We start from the raw sequence: 20,857 nt of genomic DNA, 5'->3' as shown, positions 1-20,857 counted from the left end.
GGGCCAGTGAAGCAACGTCCTCCACAACTAGACTGAAGAACAAAAGGACAGCAACTTGTCTGTTCCCCTTCCCCCAATTCTCCAGCACTGTTCCCATCCCCCCAATTCCCCAATAAAAATCTTTAAAAAAAAAAAAAGTGCACATTAAAACCCCGAGGGACCACTGCACACCCACGTAGGAGTGGTGCAAAAACGAAAGACCGAGAATACCAAGTGTCGGGGAGAACGGAGGCCAACAGGAAGCCACAGACATCGCTGGTGGGATGCAAAGCGGTGCAGCTGCTTTGGGAACCAGTTTGGCAGTTTCTTATCAAGTGAAACATACACTTGGGTGACCGTGGGACCGAGCCATTCCACTCCTGGGTATTTCCCTGGGGAAAAATGAAGACACACGTCCACACACAGGCTCACACGTGAGTGTTCATAGAGCTTTACTCATCCTCGCAGTGGAACTGGAAATGATCCAACTACCCATCGCTAGGTGAAGGATAAACAAACGGTGGTAGTTGTGTCCACACCGCGGAGCACTCCACCGTGACATCAACAAACTGCAGGTATGCCCAACCACGCGGAGGGAGGTCAGGCTCCTGCTGGGCACGGAAGCCAGACTGCACACACATACATGATCTGAGAAAAGCAAAGCTCCACGGTCACATGTACAGAGGTCTACAGAAGTAGAGCAAGGAGGTGATTCCCACAAAAGTTATGATGCTGACCACCTGCAGAAAAGATGGCACGTGGCTTACATGATGTCGCCTTTATAATTCATTCATCTGTGCCCTTGTGTGTATTAAGAAACAGAACAGTGGGCAGAGCACTAGATGGAGTCCAAAAACCCGTTGTGGGCCCAGCTCTTCCACTGGCAGCTGTCACTTTGGGCGAGCCCCCAGCTGTCTCCGAGCTTGATCCTCCAGTCCGGGGAATGGGGCTGCTCCCCACGGTTGTCTCCAAGGCCCGCTCATGCAAAACACTTCTGCATCTTGCGTAGACCTCCTGCAGCCCCCACCTTCTTGTCTCAAACCCTCAGTGGGCTCAGGTCAGGTTCTACAAAGCTCACCCGGGGCCCAGGGGACGATGGGATGCCTGCCGCTTTGAAGAAAGGGAAGTGACGCCCACATGGCTGCCACGACAGGCGGTGTGAACCACGTTAGGCCAGATAAGCAAACCACAGGGCGTGCTCTGCAAAAGCCTAAGATAGACCCCGGGACCCCACAGATCCAGGCACTGGCCCCCAAGGGGGCAGGTGTAACTTCAGAAGTGGTGCCTGCAGGTTGGATCTGAAGACTTCCAGCGTTAGGGTGGGGGGTGGGGAGGTGGGAGGGGGAGGCCTAACACAGCTCCCACAGCCTCCTGGGCCCACCTGGCACATTTTTTCACAACAGGTGAACAGGGGACCCTCTCTCTGTCCCCCGGGGCCAGGTGTCACCCATCCCTGTCATCATGGTGGACAGCTAGCTGCCTAGACAGCGGAGCGAGAGGGAGGCAGGCTCCACAGCCCTTCCATTTAGAAGCCACCGGGATATTTTCTTTTCCTTCTCAAGTGACAGCTGAGGTGTGCCCAGCCCAGCGCAGGCTCTCCTTGAGGCTGCCAAGTTCACCGAGCTCTGACTCGCCACCAGCAACGGCAGCGGGGCAGCAGGCAGTGTGGATGTGGGCAGCCCAGAGAGGAACAGGAACTGTGGCCCAGCAGAGAGGGCCCGGCCCATGCAGTGGCGGGGGACACAGTCCCTCTCAAGGGGGGCCAAGGGCCCATCAAGGGGGGCACACAATCAGGGAAGAATTGGGGGGCACCCAGACCACTGCACGTGAGCACCTCCAGCCCCAAGTCCATCTGTCCAGGCTGCCAAGACAGGCCTGCACTGATACCGGGCAAGACCATCACACCAGTCATCACAGCAATAATGACACCCCTTCCACACGAACACTCACTGCCAGACCCTGGGCCATCTTCACAGCCCTGTCACAAATGGGGAAACAGAGGCCCAGAGAGGCTCAGCAACCCACCCGGGAACACACAACCAGCGAAGGGTGGGAGGTGGGAACCAGGGCGTTTGCCCCCCTGCCGCCCCACCCTCCACTCCCTACTCCCCCAATGTGGGTGCTTCTCAGAACCCCCCCCCCATCTCCTGGCTAAGGGGTGTGGGGCAGTCTGCAGAGCCAGCAGCCGACAGGAGCAATTAGACGCCAGGAAGGAGCCTGGATATCGACCGCCTCTAGAGGAAGGGGGGTCACGTCGGCCGCTGGGCTCCCGGCCAAGAACAGGCCAGGCAGGAGGGCCGGGGGCTTCACTCCCAGGCCTGTGCAGGCGGCAGCACGGAGAAGCCATCTGTCTGTCTACCTGTCTGTCCGCCACCGGCACCGACAGGGCCCTGGAGCCCCCGTTCCCAGGGTTTCAGTATGCCGAGCACACTAAGCCCTTCATGCTTATTAACCGGTTTAATTCTTACACCCGCCCTACATACAAGCTACCCTGACCCTCCCCAGGTCGGGGCAAGGAGGCAGAGAGAGGCGAGAAAGCTCCCCCGGGGTTCTCACAGCTGAGGTGTGCATCTGGGCATCCGCTGTAACCTCATGTTACCTCTGCCAGACACCCTGCCCGAGAGCCCCCAGCAGGGTGAGAACCAGAGCAGGTTTTCTGGGAATGGCGCACTGGGACGGATGGGGTGGAAACTTCGAGAAGCCCCTCAGTGGACCCACCACAGGCTCCCTGTAAAGATAATGCAGGTTCTGCACATGGGAGCACAAGGCAAGTGACCCCAAATGTTAGCTTTAGCTGCTGGGCTCCCCCCGGAAGAGGCTGCCCTGGCACCGGAGCCTGGTGGCCGCCAGAAGAAAAACCACTGCAGGCCCTTCCCCAGCCAGGAGCTGGGTGTGGGCCATATTAGTGGCTGTGGGGTGAGCCAGGGGCTGCCTGGGAGAGCAGGGGTGCTGTGGTGCTATCGACTGCCAGAAGCAATTAATTATCCGGGTCAAGAGATAGTGAAAGAGATGTGTCACCAGGGACCAGGGGACAGTCCAGCAAGTCTGCCAACCCTGGCCGGAGGGGAGAGACGGTTCCCACTGGCCTGTCCGGAGAGAGAGCAGGACCCTCGGACACAGCAGCCTCTAGCACATCCTTCCTTCCTCCCACCCCCCATGGCCTTCCTTTAGCGCTCCCCACTCAGGCTCAACCTTCCCTGGAACTCCCCCTACCCAGCACCAGCCCCTGACCCAGGGTAGGTCACAGACACACCGCGGCATCCGTGACCTGTGCGCCAGGAGGCAGCAGCCCATCCTGCGGGCGGTGCACACTGCACAGATGATAGGGACACTGCATCCCGGCAGCCCAGGACCTCGCTGGAACCCGGTCCAATCCCAGCTGCACTGGTGTTTTGGCTGGGCGATCCCACGCCTGTTGCTTAAGTCCTCTGAGGCTGTGCCCTCTGCTATCAAATGGAGATAATAACCAGGGTAGCTCATAGGTGACATCAAGCCAGCTCAGCCTCAAACCCCAGCCTGACCATTTTGTGACGCCTGAGAAAGTCGCCTTGCTTCTCTGCACCTCGGTTTCCCCACTTGTAAAATGGGGGTGATGCCAGGGGCTCCTCTGTGTGACACGTACGGCCTGGCATGCAGCAGATGCTGAGTGCAAGCTCGCCATTGGGGTTCACCAGCCCATCTCCCCAGGGACCTAAGGCCCGCCGTCAACCCTGCTCCGACATTGCCCCAGTGCGTTGGACTCGGGCCCTGGGCCGGACCAGGAAGAGACCTCACGGAGCACAGCCCCCGCCCCGGCCTCTGCAGCAGCCCCTGGCAGGAGCTGCAAGTGTCAGTAGCCACCACTCACATGCCAGGCTTGAGGTCGTGAAGAACAGAAGCACCCAGACACACGCAGCCCTCCATCCCCACATCCTCCGAGGACAGGATCTAGGGGTACCTACGGGGCGTGGGCCTCCCCAGGAGTCTCCCCCACCTTTCAGCCCCTCAGTCTGCACCAAACCCCTCCACACACACCCCGACCCAGGCGGCCCCCACCTTGCTGCCCCCACTACACAGATGGGGAAACCGAGTCCCGAGGCAGCCAGCAGAGGGCAGCCTCAAACCTGTTCTCTCCGATGTCCCACAGGAGCAGGAGCTCAGCTCTGCAGGTGTTCAGGAGCCCAGGTCACTGGGGCCGGGGACTGGCACTGAGTCAGAGTGAGAAACCCGGCGGAAACTGAAAACAGCCCCGGAGGCCCGGCCTGCTCCCGGGAGTGAACCGCGCTGATTCACAGGCAGGCCCTGGGGCCTGTGTTAGAAAGTTCCTGCTTCTGTGGCCAGGGTGGGGGTGGGGGCTGAGCAGCACAGAGCAGCCTCTAAGCCCGGGGCCCCTCTCTGGGAGGTGGGGGAGCAATGCCCCATACACAGACACAGGAACCCGGCCCAAGCCGCTGGGTCACACCCAGACTCGCCCACAACCCGGTATCCAGGGAGACCTGTCAGCCCCAGCCAAGCAGCGCTCACCCATGGTGTTTGCAGCTGGTGGGCAGGTGGCATCTGAGCTCCCCTGGCTGGACTCAGCCTGCAGAGGCCGTGACCTCAGGATCTGGCCTGAGGCCTGGCTTCAAACTCATTCCACTGCTTTCTAGCTGTATGACCCTGGCATGTCACTCATCTCTGAGCCAGTTCCTCACCCATGACATGGAAGCTCGCATCTCACCGGGCTGACTTAAAAACTCAGTGAGAAAATGCATACGGAGTGCACAGCACACAGTAAGAACTCAATAAATACATATGCTTTCAGCTCCCAAATGGGTTTTTTATCGAGGTGAAACTCGCATACCATAAAATTAACTGTTATAAAGTGAACAAGTCAGTGGCATTTTGCACCGTCACAAGGTTGTGCAACCATCATCCCATCTAGTGCCAAAGCACCTCCTTCTCCCCCAAAAAAGGAAACCCCCTACCCAGGGAGCAGTCTCTCCCCACCCCACCCCCAACCCCCCGCAATAAATGATTTCTCTCTCTATGGATTTGTCCATTCGGGACGTTTCATTTGAATGCAATCATACAGTGCGTGGCCTTTCGTGTCTGGCTTCTTTTCCTCAGCAGGTTTTCCAGGTTCGTGTACATATAAAATGTATCAACACTTCACTCCTTTTTATGTCTGAATAGTGTTCCATTGTATCGCTAAACCAATCATATCTTTTTAAAATAAGAAAAATAAGTGTGGTATAGGTAATACACAAATGTAACATGATAAAATATGTAAATACACACAGGTATGAAATAGCAGAAAACTGTTAAAACATAAAATAAATAGCCATAATGACTGTGATGACGTGGAATCGCGCTAGTGGAAGAACCCAGCGGTCAGGCTCCAACATCAGGCCTCCGGTGTCCAGGCCCTGTTGTGCTGTGTGACCCTGAGCAAACTCCTCACCCTCTCTGGGCCTCAGCCTCCCCATGTGTGAGTCTCAGGACCTCCAAGTGTCCCTCAGACCAGGGGAAAAGAGAGGTTGTGGCAGCCAGGAGGGTGACAGGCTGCCCCAAGCTGGTGACGGCAAGGACAAGCAGCTCTGGGCTGCCTGGAGACTGTCCAAAAGAGAGCTCTGGGCCACCAAGATGTGGCCACAGCACAGAAAGGGAACCTCAGTGTGCCCCGCCCTCCTCAGCCAGCCTAAGCCACAACCCACATGCTGAGTCTTGAGGCATCTCAGGCCTCTACCTGCTACTGTTGTAGCACCTCCCCGAAGGTAGGGACAACCAGAAACGTCTTCAGACACCGCAAAACGAATCCTGGGGGCAACATCGCCACTGACCCCAGCCCCACCCTGGGCCCCTAAGAGCTTCTCTTCCTGGGCACGAAACAGCAGCAAGGGGCACCAAGCCTCCCCTGGGCCGGTCCACTGGTCTGGCCGGTTCCAGACAGGTTGGAAGCCACTCAAGAGAGCCACTCGAGGGACAAGAGCCCTGCGTCCAGCACCTGTCCCCCCCTTCCTCCAGGTCACACCAGGCCCGGTCTTGCTGTCAAGGGACCCATTTGGCCCTACTGTGTCCCAACACTGTTCCAGGCCCTGGGGGCCCAGCGTGGGTAACACTCCTGCTTCCTGGGAAGCAACCTGACCTTCGGATGCAGGAAGGCGGACAACACACAAGGGAATTCATCGACCGAGAAATGTCCTCCTTCCACAATTACAGACAATAAGTGGGGGCTGCTTGATGGGGCGGTCAGGAGGCCCTCCTGAGGGTGACCGCTAACTGCCCTGATGGCAGCGAGGAGGCTGCCATGCCAGTCTCTAGGGAACAGCACTCCAGGTGAGGGAACCGCAGTGCAAAGGCCCAGGGGTGGGAAGATGGGAGCCAGGAGCGAGAGTGGAGCAGCTCCCCAGCGGCCTCGAGGTCTCTGGACTTATTCTCAGAGGAGGAAAAAGAGAACCGAGGCTGTGGGACCAGAAGCTGACAAGTCTTATTCTCCTTGACAGGATCCCTCTGGCTGCAGCACGGATAACAGACGGCAAAACAACAGTGGGTTTGGGGGACCAGGAGGCGGGTCCTGTGCATGTCCAAGCCAGGCAGTGGGGGCGGGGTCCAGCACAGTGCCTGGTCAGCCACCGCTGTTTTTTGTTATCTTTTTTTTTCCCCTAGACTTTTTTTCTTTACTAGTTATGCTTACGTAGTTGCCTTGTTATCATTATCGATATGAAAACCGAGGTCTCGCCCACGGTGGTCCCATCCCCCGCAGCCTATTATTATCATTGCTGTTATTGTAATTACTACAGAGAGGGTCTCACGCGGTGGTCCCACCCACAATAACAGCCTATTGTTACTGTTATTGTTTTGTGTCATCAGGGCAGAAGGAGTATCCTAGGCTATATCCCACCCCACAACATGCAAGGATGTTTTTGGCTGTCCTGTGACTGGCACGCAGCCAGTGGGATAGTCCCACGCGACTAAAGTCACCCTCCCCACACAATTTTCAAGTGGCCTGGCCATTTAAAAAAACAAACAAACAAAAAAAACCTGCCAGAACACTAGCTTCTTTTAACGTCACTTTCATGTACTTCCAATAGCGAAAGGCTTCTGATCTCACTTCTCTCGAATCTACACTTTCTCGTGCTGCGTGGGAGCCGGCACCCCCTTCCTTTCATTTCCCTTCATGCTGCAGTTGGGGCTTTACACTGATTTTTGTTGTTGTTAATTCTGTGCAAAGTCAAGACTGTATTAAAGCGGGAATTCAGGGCCAAGAGTAACGGGGATTTTCCAAGTACAAGCTGTAAATAGTGTCCAAGGCTGTTGTTGGGATGCTGTGTGGCACTGGGCAACTTAGTTGAGCTCTATGAGCCTTACTTAGTTGCTTGCCTGTAACACAGAGAAAGTGATGATCATTGCTAGCTCCTGAGATTGAGAAGATCAAATGAATGTATGCGGCATGTGCCAGCCACTGTTAGAGACCCATAAAAAACACACCAGCCCTCAGTCCGCCTGCAGGCAGCTGAAGGGGCTGGAGGCAGGTGGGCGAAATCCCCCAGCACAGGCCCCAGCTGGGCAGGGGGTGGAGGATCAAACCCCAATTCCTGCCTGGGCCAGGTGGCTCACTGCCCGCCAGGCTTTCATCTCCAGGAGATAAGCCCCCGGCTCAAGTTCACGTTCAGGATCAAATGAACCCACTTAATCGCCTTAGGGATCTGCACGGAGCCTGGGGAGGAGGGCCACTGAGCCCCCTCCAGCCAAGACCCCCACCCACATGGCCAGGGACAGAGAGGGCAACGTCTCGGGCATCCCGCCCACACACCCTTGGACACCACCCACTGGGGTGACCCCAAGGACAGATGCATGCACTGGCCTTCAGAGTCTACACACGTCATCTGCTCACCTCACCGTCACAAAGGACCTACTGTGTCTCATGTGCCTGAGGCAAAGTGACTGGTTTAATCCCCACAACCCAGGAGATAAGCGCTACCACAAACCCCATTCTACAGATGGGGAAACTGAGGCCTGGATAGGAAAGAGCCAGCTCCAGGTATCAGAGCTCCTCACGAGATTACCTGCAACCCTCATTCCATTTCACAAGCGGGGTGACCGAGGCAGGAACAGGCCTTAAGTCACCACCACATCCCAATGCATCTGGGGAGGCATGGCACACGCCTGCCTTGTTCCCAGCTGTGTCCTAGCACCAAGGACAGCTCCCCGCACAGAGTAGGTACTTAACGAAAGCATCTGAACTAAGTCTATACACTGGGCACATGCCTTCATGGGGCCTCTCTGCCCCCCACAGTCCTCTCTGAGATCCCATCATGTACCCCAGGGGTCCTGAGCAGGGTGACTATCCTCCTCAGAGGACAATGTCTGCAGTCATTTCTGGCTGTCACAATGCAGGAGGAAAGGATGGGGGTACCCCTGGCGTAAAAAGACAAGGAACGGGCCGGCCGAGTGGCGCGATGGTTAAGAACTGGCTTGGGACGCCAGAGGGCCCCAGTTCGGATCCCACATATGAGGGCCAGTGACACTGCCCTCCACAGCTAAGATGCTGAACAACAGCTCAACCTGGAGCTGGGCTGCCTTGAGTTGCCGGCGACGGTGTAGGCTGCAGCCCCTGTGGCAGTGGGTTGCCATGGGCTTCCGTATGTAGCCAGCAGCCAGTGTGAGCGGCCAGCAGCCGCAGTGAGCAGCCATCCAGAAGCTGGCGACTGATGTGCCTCGCCCGGGAAGAGCGCAATGATGGTGCCAACTTGGGCCAGTGAAGCAACGTCCTCCACAACTAGACTGAAGACCAAAACGACAGCAACTTGTCTGTTCCCCCTCCCGCAATTCCTCAGCGCTGTTCCCATCCCCCCAATTCCCCAAAAAAAATCTTAAAAAAAAAAAAAAAAAGACAAAGGAACGCTGCTAAACATCCTACGACGCCCAGGAGAATCCCCAAACAGAATTATCCAGCCCAAATGCCAGCAGTACCCAGGTTGAGAAACCCTGCTATGCTGCATTCACTCGAGCATCAACTGGGCACCTACTGTGTGCAGGGCTGCACAACAATCCTGGAAGAAGATGAGGTCACAGGGCTCCATGTCACACAGCAATTGCAGTGCAGAGGCGGGACTCGAACCGAGATTCAACTGACTCAAAGCCCCACCTCAGAGCCACCATATATCCTGGCCCATCTGTGAGGAAGGACTGGGTCTGGAGTGGGGGCTGCAGAGTTCATACATTTTACCAACCCCTCCCCGCCTTCGGGAAAGCAGAGGTCAGAGCTGGTCCTTCTTATCAAAGCCCACGTTTCCCCCAAAATGCTGACAGTAAGTCTCTGGGGGGTGGGAATGTGGTCATCGTTTTTTCCGTGTGCAGGCTTTTTGTTTCTTCATTTTTCAACTTATAGAGAACATGTTTGAGCTGCTTCGAAAAACCCAGAGGTCTTTTTCAAAAGGCAACTGTCAAACCACAGGCCCCACCCAAAGCCTTGGCCATGGGGAGAGCCTGCACCCCAGGGCAAAGGGGACCCCCCAGCACAGCCCCCGGGCGGCGATTCCACTCGCAGGAATACCTGGGACAGAAAGGACAGCACCTGAGCACCCGGAGGTGTTCAGAGAAGGTCCAAACACCTCAGCCAACCCGAGTGGCATCTCCAGGGGACACAATGATTCCGTATCACGTATCCCTGTGACGAGATACTATCTATACAGAAGTTAAAATTCGTCAACTAGACCTAACTGCACCAACACATCACAAAATCATAATTTTAAAAAATAACAATTACAGCTACACGGTTCTACAAGCCTTGTATACATGAGCCTCCTAAATCCTCAAAATGATCCTAGCCAGGTAGGTACTATTTCGGTCCCCACTTTACATATTAAGGAAACTGAGGCACAGAAAGGCTCGATGACGTGCCTGGCAACTCGCACAACGGTCGAGGGTCACGGGGGGATGGGAACTGAGGCCTCAGAACCGAGCCCATAACCACTCCGGTCTGCTGCCTGTCTAAACGTGCAGAGGAAATTACTAGGTTGAGTTCTATAAAATCTGTCGATATTTGACCACTCTTGACCCACAAAGCTGGCGGATGCAGACAGCTCACCCTGACAGCAACTGCAGAGAGGCACAGAAAGACACTTCCACGTGCATCTGCCCAGCCTGGAGATGAGACAGGGCCCCAGCCCAGCAGGCATCCAGCGCAGGCCCATGGAAGGATGAAAACATGGATTAGAAGTTGAGAAATGGCCACCTCCGGGGAGGGGGCTTGGGTGACCTGAAAGTCACCTGCAGGGTTTTGTTGTTGTTGTTTTTGTTTTTTAAATAAAAGGCAGCCACCTGGACCTGGAAGGAGGCCGGCGGGAGCGTTCCCACCCTCTCTCCTCTCCCCACACCGGCCTCACGGGCCCCCCAGGCCCCACACAGTGCTTGCACGGGCTGCTGCAGGAGCTGCGGGTCCCTGGGGCCTGGTCTCCAGGGCCTCCTCACCTAAGGATCCAGTTTCATTTAATTGCAGGCTTCAGGTTTCTGGACGCAGGCCTCCTTCGGGGCCAGGCGTGGGCCATTTTCTTCCTTTTCAATAAAGCCGGGAAGGAAGTGGCGTGTGGCAGTGCCCATCTGCTCCGCCAAGAATCTGGAACACCTGCCCCTTGGGGACAGGGCCATGGCACGGGAGACCCCATCCTGGGAGGATCAGCCCTGGCTTATCATGGGTGGAGGACAGGCTAGGGACGTTTTTTGTTTTTTTCCTGGCCATTCCTTGAAGGCAGGTACCCCCACTAGATTTAAAGAAATTAAGAGAACGAACACACAAACACCCCTACCTCACACCACCCTTCCCCACTTAAAGCCTCCCAGCGGTTGTCTCTCCGCGTCTGGATGTTTCTTCTGCATTTCGTTTTTTCTCCAGCACAGCCCTTTACAGTTTGCAGGTCCCCTCTCTTCACTCCGTGTCCCTCACCCACAGCCCCAGGTCAAGGCCAAGACACTGAGCCGTCGCCTGATTCCAAGGTCACTGGCAGCAAGGACACTCCACTGTCGAAGTGACCACGTTGCTCCTGCTGCTGGAGCTGGTGTCACTTCAAAGGAAACATCAAGGAGGCCAGTGTGGCTGGAGCAGTGTAAGCAAGGGGGGCAGGCCAGAAAGGGGGTGAGCTAGAGGGCACAGACCACTCCCATCCTCCCCCTGGTTTAACTGGCCATTGGAATTACCCAGGAGTCAGCCCACACTAACTCCCACCGGAACCCCAACCCATGGAGGGGTGCCTGACTCCCACTGGGCTCAACACCAACTCCAGGCCCCCCAGCTCCGATCCTGGCCCAGTGGCCTGGCAGATGCCCCGCTGAGTCCTGAAGCAGCGTGTCCCCAGCCCCTCCTGGCCCAGCAGGCTTGCCTCGTTAGCCTAACGAGCAGGCCCCGGTGCCAGGCAGTTGCCATGGCCACAGAGACACCACAGCAGCACCAGGCGATGCTCCCAGAGGGTCTGTGGAAGATCCGGAGTTCAGGATGAGGACAAGGGGGGACAAGCGGGGGCCTCCAAGGTAACCCCTCCCCACAGGCACCTTGGGACCTGGCCTCCTGGACTTCCACCTGACAGCATCTCCCAGAGGGGACCCCTGGGCCACAAAGAAAACTCCCCTCCCCACCCACACACCCTTCCTCGCCCAGACGTCGCCCTCCCAACGTGGCACACAGTGACTGCAAGGAAGCCAGCCAAGGAGAGGCCGGAGGTCGGCCGGCGCCTGGCATACAGGCCTCCAAGGCGGTGAGAAAGGTCTGGATTTCGTGTAAGAAGTGTTGGGAAGCCCTGTGGGGCCCTGAGTAAGGTCAAGTCACTCACCCGCTGTGGCCCCACCGGCAGCTGGCAGCTGCGTGCAGAGAAGGGCCTCGGTGCACTGGACGAGAGGGTGGCTTGGGCAATGCCCACATCTCTGGCCTGTGCCCCACACTCCAGGAGGAAGCCCAGGAGTGGGTGTGGGGTGAAGGGGGGGGCCACGGGTCCAGGTTAGGACTGAGGACTCAGGAGGCCACTGGATCCTCCTGCCTGGCCCGGGGCGGTGGGGTGGCTCCATGGGTTTGTGAGCCTTGGACAGAGGGGAGAGGGGCTAGAACTCAGCCTGACTGGCGCCTCAAATGGCCTCTCAGGTCCCTTTGCCTCACCACACACTGTGAGCTCGCGTTGTCACTCAACAGCCCATTCCACTGCTGGTAAGTCAAGGACCTCTGCACAGAGGCCCCTTGTCTTAGACTGTGTCACACAGCCGCAGGAGGCAGACACAGGACTCAGACCCGTGGCTCACTGGAGCTCCGTTCATAAGCCCTAAAACACAGGTCGCCAGAAACAAGCCAACCCCGGCAGGCGGGGGGGAAGCCCTGGAGAGCGGACCCCCGTGAGCCTCCGCGCCTCCCAGCCCCCACCCGCAGGCAGCCGGGCTCAGGGCTCATCCAGGTCTCATCCGATTCTGCCTCCAACCGCCCGCCACGTCCTCCCCCACTGCCTTCCCAGCTCAAAGAAATATCCGAGGTCAGCAGAGGGAAGCAAGCATGTCGGAAAGCATCAGCACAGCGTCAGGGCTGGCCCCTCAGTGTGGACACACCTGCAGGACTTGCCCTTGCAACAATCCAAGACCCCTGGTCCCCGGTCCCCAGATACGGAACAGAGTGACACTCCACCCCTGTGAGCTTGTTACCTGCCCCACATGGGGGCCTTCCCTCAGGCCAAGCGGTTCCCGAGAAACACAGACCCCTAAAAGGGACATCTTTCACCACGCAAGTCACTCACTGTCATCTTCCCAAGTCTGGCCCAAGACGGACAACCAAAGACCCCAGCTCTTGCCCAGGGAATGACCTTGGTGAAGACACTCCACCGGGCCAGGCTTTAACTTTCTCCTGGAATCTTCTGCCACCGCCCCACAGGCACTCCGGGGGAACTAGCATGGAAATACCTCGCAAAGTGTTTTATTTACTCCTGCCTCACTCCAGTCTGCCCCCTCAAGAGCTGAGAAACTTTTCGGAATGCAAACGATAAGATAAAGCGAGACTGACAAGGTCAGAGCAAAGGGGAAAATCAGGGGCCAACTAATCTGAGATCAGGATGAATTACGTAAAACCAAAACAAAGACCCGGACCAGCAGGCTGAAGTCAGGCTGCAAATTTGGCCCTGAGCTTCCTACCAACCAAAGCAAAGAGGGAAACAAGATGGGTTACAAGCAGCTTTGCAAACATTGCGCAAACCACGGAGTGTGGTGCAGAAGGTGCTACGGCAGCGATGCAGTGCTGTCCAGACAGGATTATAGCCTCAGGTATCACATGAGGCCAGAACTCGTGCCAAAAGTCAGCCTAACTGCCTGCTGCCTTAACCATCCCCCTTTCCTGCTGCCTTCTACAACAGCTAAGTATAACCATGAGCATCAGAACAACTTAGCAAGAACAGTGAGCCAGGCCAGGAGGGGGTTTAGGGCTCTCACGGTGTGATTCTCAAACTTATAACCCTCCACAGTGAAAACCCTGGAACGTGATGTTGAACTAAAAAGAATGAGGCAGCTCTCTATCAGGGCTGGGCAAGCATTTTCTGTCAAGGGCCAGAGAATGAATATGTGGGGGCTCTGTGGGCCTCACGACCTGTCACAGCTCCTCTCAGCCACACACGACGCAGGACTGCAGGGGTGGGGCTGCGTTCCAATAAAGCTTAATTTATGGACACTGAAATTTGAATTTCATATAATTTCACATGTCACAAAAATGGTCTTCTTTTTATTTTTTTCAACCATGAAGAAAATGTAAAAACCATTCTCAGCCTGCACACCATCTAAAAACAGAAAGTGGGCTGGATCCGGCCCGCGGGGCTGCAGTCCGCTGACCCGCCTCTCTCTTGTTCCAAAATGAACGCCAAGATATAAGTTAGAGGAGAAAAGCAACATGCAAATATGGTGTGACACAGCTTGCACGCCTGTTTTTAAAGAGAGACACACACACCTAAGTCCATCTAAAGCGGGCATATGGCCAGAGTATCTCTGAGGAGAAACTGCACCCCTGTGTGTCTGCCCCAGGGGACAGAAACTGGGAGAGCTTCCCTCGACACCTTTGTGCACTGATTTAATTTTTTAACAGGCCCAGGCATTTTCTTTAATAAGTTTTTTGTATAAAACCCAAAGCATGTGGCAACATTTAAGTGCACTACTTTTTGGTTTTTCTGTATTTTTCAAACGACTAAATGCAACGTTATCCAAAACAAAGTTCATCTAGTAGTTATCTCCATGGAAAGATATCCATGATGTGTTAATGCACAGAAGTAAAAGATGGAGAATGACGGCACTTAACGGAAATTTTGCAGGCTTTCCCGATGCACGTGCGTGTGTGGAAACACACAATGGGGCGGACGAAAGTCTCTGGGAACCAGGTGTGCGGCCCACGCACCTGAGCTCAGCCCCCAGCAGTCAGAGGTGCCCACACTGCACAGGCCTGGCACTGCCTCCTGTGCTCGAGAAATGACAGCCAGGGAAGGAAGTGGGGACACCAAGCAAAGGGCTCCCAGTCTCAGGGGCGGTGGCTTGTAGGGCCAAGAACAACACAATGCTCAGCCGGTGGCCTGAAAATTGGTTTTGGCCCTGAGTCACCAGAGAAAGCACGGCACTAAAGCCGCACTGCCCCACGGGGACGGGGGCCACTCGCCACGTGAGGCCGTTTAAATTTATGAAAATTAAGTACAAAATAGAATTCCCTTCCTCAGTCGTCACACTAGCCTAACTTCAAGCACTTGATGCCACGTGCGGCTATGGTGTTGGACAGGACGGATCTAGAACATTCCCCATCTCAGAAAGGTCTACTGGACGGAGCTGCCCCAGAGGCTGATGGGGCAGGACGGGGTGGTGAGGTTAGGAAGGTGGACAGAGTTGCAGAGAAGCCTGGGCCAGCACTGGGGACCGAGAGCCTGGGCTCTGGCTGGGACACCGGACCACAACGCTACCAGGCAGAGAAAATACGCAGAAAAGGAAAAAATTGGATGCTGAGAGCCAGGCCCTGCTCCCATCCATGGAATCTTAGTCCATCATCCAACCCTGCGCCGTCTGATTAGGCAGCCATCAGCCACAGCCACATGTGTCTATTTAAATTTAAGTTAATTAAAATGAAATAAAATTACCAGTTCAGTCGCACTAGCCACATTCCAGGCGCTCAAAGGCCACATGTGCCCAGCGGCTGCCTGGTGGCGACAGGGCGGGACAGAGCACATCTAGAGCAGTTCCCACCACCGAGGGAAACGGACTGGATGGCCCTGCTCCACAGCACCGTCCGGGACGCGCGCGTGACTTTCTCTCCCCCTCCTCCTCCTCAAGATAAGGAAACTGAGGCCGGAAGGTCAGAGACTTCACTCACGTTGTTAACTGACACGAGTAGGATTGGAACCCAAGTCTTGAGCCCTGTTCTAGAACCCTCCTCCCCCAGGAAGCCCCCTCTGTACTAACCACCAGCGCCCGGCCTCCAGCTCTCCAAGGTCCCAAATGGAAAACCCCAGCCTTGAAAGGCAGGGGAAGGGGGCTGAGCATATTTGTGCATCACCAGCCAGCGGGACCGGAGAGGAGCCCGGTGTCTCCGGAGGACAACAACAAGTCCAGGCCTGAGGCTCAGGTGAAGAGTCGTTCCCTTACAGAAGCCTCCCCAGCAGCCCTTTAGAAGAAGGACCATGTCATGGCCAAGCTGCTTGTGGGCGAGGACCTGGGTCGGACAAATTCTACAAGGAAGCCTTCACTCTCCAAAGCGGTGAGCCAAGACAGCAGCTCTGGCGACATACGTCATGACATTGGGTCCTGACAACAAAAAGTCAGAAGTATCACCATCGTCATCATCCCCATCTCAGAGATGAGCAAACTGAGGCTCAGAGAAGTCACTTGCCCAGAGTCAAATGGCTGAACATCAAACCCATCACTCAGGCTTTCTGCCCCAAGATCCTCTCCACTACCCCAAGGGCAGTAGGCGATGAGCCCATTGTATAGACCAGGACACCTAAACTTGGACAGGAGGAAGGACAGACCCCGGGCATGCTAAGCCGGGACTTGAACTCACGGGAACTTGCAATACTCAATCAGCCACCTCGTGAGGATCGCTAAACCCTGTGTTCTGCTTTATGTTCAGAGTTAACTCTTTACAGATCTCTGAACCAAAAGACCCTTCCTCCAGGGCTAGCCTGAGGCCAGCTGGGCGTGGGGCAGGTAGGCTCCCTTTAGTCTAAAACACAGATGATGATGATGACAATGATGACAATTTCAATCATCTTAAGCAAGTCACACCACAGAGCAACCTTGGGCTAGCCTGGCCCCCTGACCTGTGCCCTCATCCGTAAAATGGGAAAAAGCTGTATCCTCCCAGGACCTCTCGAGGTCTCCAGCTACCAAGTCCCCTGGGGCTGCAGGCTAGCGCAGGGACTCCCTGCCAGCCCTGGCGCGCATCTGGTACAGCTTTCTGGAGCCCCACTTTACACCATGCTGAATAATTTAAAGCCATGTTTCATTTCCAGATAAACAGCCCTGTCACCAAAAGGAATGCCAAATTTGCATAAATGTTTAAGATAAAATGAGACTTCAAAGAAATGCCCGGTCTGCGGCTGGGCACCGTCCCCCTCCCCAAATTCTGGGGAGAACACCTTCACAGTCTCCTACTCCCTGGGGCAAAGATCTTTAGGTGCTCAGATAAGAAACATCATTTCTTTATTCCTATCCTCTAGGGCAGCTCCACAGAGCAGGTCTGCAGTAAATTCTTGCTGCACCACGTGACCTTGAATAACCCCAGGTCTTACCACATCCAAACTGTGTGTCCTTGGGCAAGTCACTTAACCCCTCTGTGCCTCAATTTCACCATCTATAAAATGGGATAATAGCACTAACCTCATAGGGTGGTAATAAAGAGTAAATAAGTGGATTCCTGAGCGGGCCGAGTGGCACGTTGGTTAGGAGTTGGCTTGGGACGCCAGCTCTGAGCAGCAGGGCCCCGGTTCGGATCCCACATGAGTGCCAGTGACGCTGCGCCCTCTACAGCTAAGATGGTGAACAACAGCTCGACCTGGAGCTGGGCGGGCTGCCGTGAGTCGCTGACAGCGTAGGCTGCAGTGAAGTTGCGGCAGGCTGCCATAACCTACCGTGAGTGGCCGGCAGCCAGCATGAGCTGCCAAGAGCCGCCATGAGCGGCCATCCAGGGGCCAGCGACCAATCTGCCTCACCTGGGAAGAGCGCAATGATAATACCAACATGGGCCAGTGAAGCAACGTCCTCCACAACAAGACTGAAGAACAAAAGGACAACAACTTGTCTGTTCCCCTTCCCCGATTCCCCAATAAAAATATTTTTTAAAAAAAAAACCAGTGGATTCCTGTTGAACGCAGAAACTGGCACATAGTGAGTGCTTTATATGTGTTGGCTGTTATTGCCACTGCATTTTATATATATGATATATATATATATTATACCATATATATAATATATATATATAATATATATAGCATATATATGGTATATACAGAGGGTGCCCAAAAAATGTATACATATTTTTAAGAAAGGAAAAAACTGTATTAAAATTGTAATACTCAATATATATGGATAACAAAGATGAATTACAAGTCATATGTATACATTTTTTGGGCACCCCTGGTATATATCGTATGTACAGTATTTTCCCGCTCCTAGACCAAAAGCTCACTTGACACGTTATAAAGTCCATTACCCACCACCAGGGTTCTCAAAGCATGTCAGCTGACCTTTCCTAAGCATCACTTCCATGGGACACCCCCCATACCCATCTATGGGACAAGGCCTTTTAAGATGACATCTCAGGCCTGACCCTCCCCAGACAGCAGCCCAGGCTCAGGTCCCGATCAGGTCCTGCTCAGGACCCCCTCCTCTGTGTACCTGGAGCAGGAATTGCCAGTTCCTGCTAGCTGTTCCCCTTGCGGGGAGCCCAGTCTCAGAGGTGTCACCTGGGTAGGATGCTGTTGGCTGAGAGATGAAGATGAAACCAACAAGGGAATATCTCTCTCTCTCCCTCCCTCCCTCCCCCGCCCCCGCTACTGTCAGAGCCAGCACTGAATGTGGGGATTTTGTTTGTAGAGCTGTTGGAAGGCAGGGGTGAGAACCCCAGCTCTCTGGCTTCTTACAGACAAATGTCCCCTCAAGCTGTGAACGCCCCCCAAAAAAAATACCTCAAAGTGAACCACCAACTGCTCCACCCACAGGCCCCAGTGGGAACAGAGAACAAGGTACACCCCACCTGGCAGTCAGGGGGAATCCAGGCCAGGCAGCCCCCACATCCAGTCTGAATGGCAAGACGCTGGAAGCCAGAACTCCTGGGGCTGTTGTCCCCCTTGCCAGCCAGCAGGTGAGTGCCAGCCGACAGGCCCCCTCCACTCCCAGGGAACAGCCAAGCCCTCCCAGCTTGGGGCTTTCATGCAGTTCAATTTGCATTTGCAGAGCCCTCAGAAACCTTTAGGCGGGTAGTATGAGTGTTATTAATTGGGGGAAAGAGTGGGTTATGCCAAATAAATCCTTCCCACGTAACCAAACCCTGGCGAGGGAGGGAGAGAGGGAGGGGTGCGCGTAGACCCACGAGGGGTCTCCATCCCTCACCAGGTCTGACAGCCACATTACCATTTACATGGATTCATCAATAGTATTGATCCCTGAGCAAGCATCAATAGCTCAGTGGGAAGAGGCCAGGGCCAGGGCCCCTCGCTCAGGCCCCCACGTCTGGGCACCGAAGGCTCCCCAGGCACCCGGCGGCGGTAAATTTCCAATCAGGGACAAGGCAGCCAGCGCGGGGGGGCATGGGGGAGCCAGACAGCACCCCGATGCCCTGGCAGCCACAGGTTCACCGGGCACCGTCAGCTCCAGGCCCCTGCACGCGCTAGCATAGCGGACTCAGTCTGTGCATCTGTTCAGTGGGCAGAAGGCACCCCCTGCCCTTCTTCATTCTCAAAGGGAAAAGCCGACGGGGTGGGAAGGCGCCCTACTACCCTCGCCAAATCCCCCACTCTCCAGGCAACATCTCACAACATTTCCAGACCTTGGATTAAAGGCCAAGTTTTAGAACCCGGGAATAACAACAGTGGCCCTAGTGACACATATACAAATACCTTCCATGTATTATTCTCCTCCGGGCTCACAACCCCATAAACCCGGGACTATTATTATCCCACTTTGTAGATGAGAAGCCTGAGGCACAGAGCGGTTAAGGAGTTTGCCCAAGGTCAGGCAGCAAGTCAAGTGGCAAACGTAAAACTGGAACCCAGGAAGTTGAGCTGCAGAGTCGGCGATAAATGGCTGGCTATCCCAGCTCACATCCTCCGGTTCCCCGATTGCTCTCTCCTCACCCCCCCAACCCCGGCCCAATCAAAAAGAAAAAAAAGGCCACCCACGACGATGCACACAACAATGCCCTGGGAGGCCCTCCCAGCTCCCGCCAGGCCCAGGGCCCCTGAGATCAAAGCTGCCGCGCGGGACCCAGATCGCGTTTAAAAAGGGCAAAGTCAAGGCCACCGATAACACAACCCAACCGTGCCCAGAACTCCCCCATCCAGCCCACAGGGATCCTCTCCCCTTCCCGCCTCCCTCCCTCCCTCACACATCCTTCCTCCAAATCTGCAAAAGGGAAAAAAAATAATAATAATCATAATAAAACCAGTTCTCACCAACAGGGGGGGAGGAGGAGGAGGAGGAAGGGAGGAGGCTGAGCCGACAGAACAGATCCGCCTCCGCTGCCGGCACCAGACCCTCAGAGAGCCGTAGCGCGCGACGGGCGGCGGGAGGACACTTGCTTCCCCAAAAAATAAGCCTACAATGTAAAAATAACGCCGGGCGCCCCACGCTAATTGGGCCCTGGCGACAGCAGCTCACAGGTACTGCGTGTCTCTCCCGCCCGCCCGCCTTACCCTCTCCCTCCCTCGAGCCTTTTCCTGCAAGCGTCCGGGGTTGGGAAGGCGCTCCCCACGTGCCCCCCCCCGCCACTCCCCGCAGGTCTCTGGGGACGTTCCCCCACAACTAGGGCCTGGGGCCTCCGATCCAGCCCAAGTGGGATCAGCTCAGAATTCCAACTTCGCAAACTAGTGGCATCCCAACTATCCGCACAGCCCGGGGGAGGGACCAGGAGGCGGCCCAAGGAGGCGTCACCGGCCGCGGGAGGCAGGCCCAGACACCAGGAACACCGGCAGCGGGGGAGGGGGAGACCAGAGGCGCCTCTCCCCGGGGGACCCCCGCCCAGCGCCCTCTGGTCCCCTGCCCAGGAGCGCCCGCGGCCAGCGCGCCCCCTCCAAGCTGGCAGGAGCCCCACATGCGCCCTTCCACAGCAGCCAGGGCGGGGAAAAGGGGGTGCCATCTCCAGGGGCTCCCCAAAGCCAAGCCGCCCGCTGAAAAATAAGGCGCAGTGGTAACCCCCAAGTCCGAAGCTGCTACGTAAGGCGGCAAGCGCACGGCAGCCAAGCCCCTGTGGCTTGGGGCACACGGTGGGGGGGCTGCCCTCCGTATTTCCCTGGCGGCCCCCCCCCGCCCGTCCGCCCACCCCCACACCACTTCCCTCCTTCCCGCCCCCTCGCTGGGGAGCTGGAGTTCCCCTAAGTTCCCCAGCGCCCCCACGCACGCGGGCCGCAGTGTCGATGGGGCGCCTCGCTTCCCAGCAGGCCACCCCCCGAGAGCGCCAACTCGGGAGTGCAGGGGCCCCGCCAACTCCGCCGCGTGCGCCGCCCGCTCTTCCCCCGATTCCCCGGAAGCGCGCCCCGCGCCTCCCCCCAGGCCGTCCGCGGAGACCCCCCGACCCTAACTCACCTCGCGGAGGCGGCGGCGCAGCCCGGGCGCTCAGGCAAGTGGCGGTGCGGGTCCGGCTGGGGGCGCGCAGCAGGCCGGGCCTCCAAGCCGGGGCGTGATCCTCCCGCCGCCGCCTCCTAGGGCGCCGGCCCCG

The 20,857-nt window shown here is 56.3% G+C and overlaps 1 protein-coding gene across 1 annotated transcript in view; it reads right to left on the bottom strand.

Moving 5' to 3' along the window:
* Nucleotides 1-20,851, bottom strand: part of NCOR2 (nuclear receptor corepressor 2) — a 192,075-nt gene extending 171,224 nt beyond the window's left edge. The window contains 1 exon segment of the mRNA XM_019648881.1: nucleotides 20,725-20,851. The gene's annotated coding sequence lies outside the window, so the exon portion shown is untranslated.
* Nucleotides 20,852-20,857: the final 6 nt, after the last annotated feature.

Source organism: Hipposideros armiger, unplaced genomic scaffold, assembly GCF_001890085.2.
Source record: "Hipposideros armiger isolate ML-2016 unplaced genomic scaffold, ASM189008v1 scaffold_128, whole genome shotgun sequence".
Taxonomy (NCBI): Eukaryota; Metazoa; Chordata; class Mammalia; order Chiroptera; family Hipposideridae; genus Hipposideros; species Hipposideros armiger.
Note: the sequence above shows the minus strand (reverse complement) of the source record. Positions and strands in the feature narration are given on the sequence as shown.